Below are 6,117 nucleotides of genomic sequence, written 5' to 3' on the forward strand. Positions count from 1 at the left end.
AGACTCAGTCTTCAGAAATGAGTTGCGCAATTTAAAATTAATAATCGTGCTGTCTCGTGGCCTCATAATTAAGTGTCTCTTCATCCCGATTATTGTCAGAGAGTGATTTGTTGCTCTCTGGGCAATAAAAATCAACCTGCTTTAGGCAGGAGCCTGGGGCAGCCGGTATCCCCGCCCCCAGCTGCAGCCAGGAGCCCAGAGGAGGGGCCGGTGCCCACCTCTCCGGCTGGGGGACCCTCGGCCTTGGCTCCGAGGTGACATTTGGGGGCTGACAGGCGGGGCGAGGGGCAGGGGGTGGGGAACTGCGGGGGCTCAGGGTTCAACGAGAGAGTGTGGGTGGCTCCAGGCGTGCCCCGACCGTGCATATGCGCGGGAACAGGTCACATTAAGACGGAAGGGCAGGGACTTCCCTGGCGGTCCAGTGGTTAGCACTGCGCTTCCACTGCAGGGGGCACGGGTTCAATCCCTGGTCGGGGAGCTAAGATCCTACATGCCGCGCGGCGCAAAAAATAATTAAAAAAAAAAAAAAAAAAAAAAAAAAAGACAGAAGGGTGGCTTTTGGGGCTGGGGGAGGTGCTGCAGGTGGGGTGCACATGGGGGTCTTGGGCCTGCTAGTCTTGGCTCTTCCATCAGGAGCCCCACTTGGGCCTCAGTTTCTCCACCATCAGAAATGGGGTGACGATCTCCACCCTATCCCGGCTCCTGGGTGGGAGGGACAGAGGGGGTTCTGCCCAGCGGTGGGAGGAGCCAGCGATGTGCCCCGCCCCCACACAGTAGACCTTGTAGCACTTCCAGCCACTGGCCGGGCACTGGGGGCCAGGGCCACCTCGCCTGCTCCTGCAGTCCCTCCCTGAGTGTGTCTGGGTGCCCGCCTCCTGGGGCCCCTGGTTTGTGAGCCAGGTCACTGGAGAGCCACCCCGCAGGGTCCACTGAGGCCCACGCCTCCTGTGTGTCCAGCACAGGACGATTGCAGAGCCCCCCGCTCCCAACCAGGAGAGGATGTGCCCGTTAGTTTTTGCAAGTGTCGGTGGAGGACAGTGAGGCCCAGAGGAGCTGCACGTGGCGCTCAGGTCCCAGGGGAGACGGGCGGACCCTGCCTGGGCGCCAAAGCCAGAGGATGGGGCTGCTTGTCCCATGACCTAGGGGTCACGCCTCAACGTCCTCACGGACTCCAAGGGGCCCTGGAGAGGAGGAGGATCCCTGGGCGCTGACATTAGTCAGCCTGCCCCCGACGCTCTCGCCCGGGCCGAGGCTGGCAGGGGTCTGAGCCCATGGCCCGTCCCACACCCGCAGATCCAGCCCCAGGCCCAGGGCTTGGCTATTTTCCTTTGAGCATTTAAAAAATTAGGTCAAGGGGTTTCCCTGGTGGCGCAGCGGTTGAGAGTCCGCCTGCCGACGCGGGGGACGCGGGTTCGCGCCCCGGTCCGGGAGGATCCCGCGTGCCGCGGAGCGGCTGGGCCCGTGAGCCGTGGCCGCTGGGCCTGCGCGTCCGGAGCCTGTGCTCCGCAACGGGAGAGGCCACGGCGGTGAGAGGCCCGCGGACCGCAAAAAAAAAATGAGGCCAAAACGCACATACAGAGATTTTTGCGAGGGAGGAGAAAGTGTGAAATAATGAGCTAGCAAAAGAAATTTGGTCCAACATCATCTTCTAACAAGAATTGACTTTAAAGTGATGGTTATGAGCCATATTTCCTTTCAGGAGCAGTTAAAGATGCCTCGGAAGGTGAGGCAATTCATTTTTAAGTTTATGCTGAACATTATAGCACAGCGAGCCATTAACGAGGTGGAGGCATTAACCTTCCTGTGCTTGGCAAACAGCCGCGGACACTCTCCAGACGGGCCCAGCACCAGACTCCACCCGGCGCCTGGCCTGGCCTGCGGGTTCCCGAGCCCCGGGAGGCAGAGGACGGGGTTGGCTGGGCTGCCCAGACCTTCCTGTCACTGCGTGTCCGGCAGCTCGATAGACAGGCGAGGGTCCGGTGGGGTGCAGGGCTCAGTCTGGGGAGGGCTCAGAGGTCAGGTCGGAGGCCAGAGGCGGGCTGGCGGGCCCCTGCCAGGGCCCTGTCGCTGACCTGTGGACCGGAGCCGCGGCGCCCTGGCCCGCTGGGACACCGCCCGGCTCCAGGCCCCGGGACCTGCACAGCTGACGTCCTGGCGCGGGAGGGAGGGAGCGGGGAGCACTTGGAATGCCTCCTCCCATCACCCCGCCTTCCCGGTGCTGCTGTGCTGGGCTCAGGGTCACGGGGCAGGGCCAGCACTCCCGCCTGTCTCTGGGCCTCAGTCCCCCCCACCTGGGGGTCCTCTCCCACCTTTACCTGCTGCTGGCATCGGCCGGGCCAGGGACGCTACTCCAACTACAGCTCAGGGGGCCCCGGGGGCCAGGTGGGGGCCGCGTGGGACTTTCCCTAGCCTCGCGCCCCCCCACCCCGCCTCGAGGTACACCCGATGCTCCCTCCGCAGTGCCCGGCTTTCCTCGGAGGGGGCCGGGGTGGCGGGAAAAGGGGTGTGAGTGAGCGTCTCGTGGCCGCAGAGTGACGGTGTCTCAGACCCTGACGCCTGAGCAGGAGGCGGCCTTGAGTTGGGGATCAGGCACAGTTTAAGCAGGAGGGCAGCCCGGGGCTCGTGGTCGGGCTGCGGGACAGGCCTGCTCCTGGCCGGCTTTCTTGGCCTTTGGACAAGTTCCCTGGGCCCAGGCGGGAGGGACGCCCGCTGCGATCGCGCGCGCCTCACGCAGCTCTTATCTGGCATCGTCGGGTGGGAGGGCCCAGCATTCGGGGTTAGTGCATTTCCTGAAACCCGGCCCCTTTGAATACTAGACCCCGTGAAACTGCTTTTGTTGGAAGCCCTTCTAAAAGCCGCCTCCTGGTGCCCCGCCTGCGCAGGCGGGCCCGCCAAGCACCGTGGACAGCTCACCCTGGGGCAGGCCCAAGTTCCAGCTCCTCCGTCCCTCCGTCTGTGTCCTGCAGCCCCCTCTGCTCCTCAGCCATGGGTGGGCGCCCGAGCCAGAGACCTAACTCAGCCTGAGAAAGTCTCTCGGGTGTGGGCCGGCCCTTCGCCTCACATCTCTGGACGCTTCCCGTCTGGAGCCCTGAGGCAAGCTCCCCCGTCCAGGCCCTGCTTCCCGAAGCAGCACCCAGGCCCCTCCTCCCCCCGAGCGAGGGTTCGGGTGAGGCTGTGCACGCCCAGGGCCTGCCTCGGCCCCTCCTCCCTCCCAGGGCAGGGGGTACCGGTGGAGAGGGGGTCCCGGGGGCCCCCGGGATTTGCCAAGGGGTTCTCCCAACGAGACTCAGACGGATCTGAGGTGAGCCTGCAAAGTCTCATGCCTGTAACTTTAAATTAAAAGAGCCATGTGCGGTTTATGGGTTCTCCCAGCAGCTCAGCGAGGCAGCCCCATAAAGATCATATTATAGTACAAGCTATTACGCGCCGAGTTGACTATATATACTTTTCTAAATGGTTCGGCAAACAGCAGCCTACTTATGGGCAGGGAAGGAGAACTGGTTCATTTGGGGTAACAAATGATCCTCGATTTGATTTTAAATGCAATGACGGCCAAATTTATTTCTTATTTAATCACTTCCCCGTGCCGTTGAGAGCAGGGTGATATGAAACTCTACAACGCGGAGCAGACTCTAGAATCAGCCGAAAGAGGCAAGCGAATAGATTATGTTTATAGGACAGAGGGAGACTGTGGAGTGCAGCGCATAACCAGAATGGGTATCTTTGTCATTTATACAGTAGGTTATATCATCATTTCTTCCTGCTTCCAAGTTTTCAGTAATAAAAATATAGGCAATGTGAGTCTCTTTGCATTACAGATAAACCATCTTGATTCTTTATTAAATATTTTTATTAATCTGAAGGACTGCAAAGCGTTCTTGCCGATAAATCAGGCATGGAGCAGTCATCTCCCCTCTGCTGGCTCTCTGAGACGCAGCCTCGTTTAACAGCCCGCAACCCCAAGGAAGCAGGTTTCCATATTCATGGCCCAGCGCCCCTCTGCCCCCGTTTATGGCCATGTGCACCCGGCAGAAGTGGCGCTAACAGGATATTTGTTCTTCAATATCCAGTCAGTTTGGGTGATCGCTCCGCAGTCCTCAGTTTTGTGCCTGTTTAATCGGGAATTACTACTCCGGTGTCGCTTGCAGGTGTCGGCTGGGGCAGGAGGGCCCTTTCGGCCCTGCTGAGGGCTGACAGGAAGCTGGGGGGGCGGGTCTCGGGGGCTCCGGGAGAGGCGTCGGCCCGGGCAGCTCCCAGCAAGTGTTTGGGGCCCAAGAGACCACGGAGGCCACCTGGGCGTGAGGTGGAAGACAGGCCAAGGGTCAGCTTCAGCGGGGGACCCTGGTCCCGGGGGTGGGGACAGCCAGGGTGGGGCCTCTCAGGAGCAGAGGGGCCAGCTCCGGCCCGATCCCCCTTCCTGGCTGGCCTGGGCTGAGCTAGCCTGTCCTCCCACCGTGGTGAGGGACGTGGGTGAGAGCGGACTGGCTGGGGTCACCAGTGCGGGCAATTTCTTGCTGGAAAGTTTCTTTCCCAGCCTCTGCCGTGGACCCAGCCGGAGCCAGGAGGGTCACCTTGCTGGGAAGCTGTAGGAGGTGGTGGTCCCTCGACCCCCACCCCGCGTGTCCTCCGTCCACCCCCCCCCGACTTGCTCGCTCCCCGGGGGCTGGTCAGCTGTGCTTCCGGCTGAATCGCAACGGTAGGGACCCTTCCTAGGGGTCCTGAGGGGGGTCTGCTCTTGGACGGGGGGCAGATCTTGGTCTGCCCCAGCTCAGGGTGGCATCTGGGAGCGGTGGTGGCTGGGCCAGGGCCTGAGGGGACCCCGAGGGTCTCCCAGGCTGGAAGGGGGTTCGAATGACCAGTGTCCCCGTGAGAGCCTGAGACGTGCAGAAGGGGGCAGAGCCAGTACCAAACCGGGGTCAGCCCTGAGACCCGAGCTGGCCAGACCCAGAGGAAGGAGGGGTGACCTGGAACCACCGCCCAGTGCAGCCCAGGCGGGTCGGTGGGCTCCTGGCACCCCACTGTCCAGGGCAGGTGGGACCCACCTCCGTCGCCTCCTTGGCTTACAGGCCGGCCGGGCGTCCTCGGGGCCTGCGCTGCGGACGGTGCGTGTCTGGAGGTGGGCAGTGCCCGAGAACTCGGCAGCAAGTGCCCCGGGGGGGTGGTGGGGAGGGCCAGGGCAGGCGGGCTGCCTGGCCGGGCACCAAGGGAACGCCGTGTTCCCAGCGCCTCCCGGGCGGGGACCCTTCTAAACGCAGCGCGTGTGGTCCCCGGTGGCCGGAGTCCAGTGATGCTGGGGCGGGGGAGGGGAGGGAGAACGGGGTCGGCTGTGGGCTCGTCCGTGGCTGTCCCGAGGGGCAGGGGCGCCCCTCATGGCAGAATCATCTGACTGAGGTGGGGCCTCTCAGAAACCCACCCCCTCCCTGAAAGTCCTGGTGTTGCTGGAGGGCTAGGGGGCGAGTAGGGGTAGGAGGTTAGCCGATTAATTTTAAGGAGCCACACCCCTCTCTGGGCTTCAGTTTCCCCTCCCCTTAGTGGCCTGGCCCCCGAGGCAGGTGTGGCGCCGCGTGAGTGGCAGGGATTTGCGGGTGCAGCTGCATGTGCGGGGCCGAGGTCACGAGGTCACGGCACTCTGCCCGCCCCGCCCCCAGTTTCCAGCTCACCGCCCACCCGGACGGCCGTGGCAGGGGGCGCCCTGGTCTTGAACAGACTTGCTCCACTCTCGCACCCCACGTCACAGAGGGCCCCCCGCTTCCAGCCCCCCCCAGCCTGAGTGCCGGCTCACCCCAAAGGCTCTGGTGCGGGACAAGGGCTGGCGGCCCGGGCCTTCGCTCAGGTTTGACTTCACGTCGTGAGACGTTCTGCCCTTTACCAGGCGCGCCGCGTCCTTCTCCTGGGATCCGCCCCCACCGACAGCCTGCCGGGGAGGCGGGGCCGGGCCCATCTCTAGTTCAAAGCTGGGAAGACGAAGTCTGGGCGGAGAGAAGCATCGGCTGGCGGGGCTTGGCCCCTGCAGCCTCCGGTGCAGGCGCCTCTGTCGGACGTGAGCCCTCTGTGGAGGGCAGACCCTTGAGTGTGCATTGGCCCCGGGGGGTGGGGAGAGGGGAGAACCAGCTCAAG

The 6,117-nt window shown here is 63.3% G+C and overlaps 1 long non-coding RNA gene across 1 annotated transcript; it reads right to left on the bottom strand.

The window, feature by feature from the left end:
- Positions 1-3,913: 3,913 nt before the first annotated feature.
- LOC114485359 (uncharacterized) lies at positions 3,914-5,850 on the bottom strand. The gene is made up of 3 exons (XR_003678828.1): positions 5,783-5,850; positions 5,043-5,290; positions 3,914-4,292 (listed from the first exon to the last, which is right to left on the bottom strand). It is a non-coding gene; the product is annotated as an uncharacterized lncRNA (long non-coding RNA).
- Positions 5,851-6,117: the final 267 nt, after the last annotated feature.

Source organism: Physeter macrocephalus, unplaced genomic scaffold, assembly GCF_002837175.3.
Source record: "Physeter macrocephalus isolate SW-GA unplaced genomic scaffold, ASM283717v5 random_1451, whole genome shotgun sequence".
Taxonomy (NCBI): Eukaryota; Metazoa; Chordata; class Mammalia; order Artiodactyla; family Physeteridae; genus Physeter; species Physeter macrocephalus.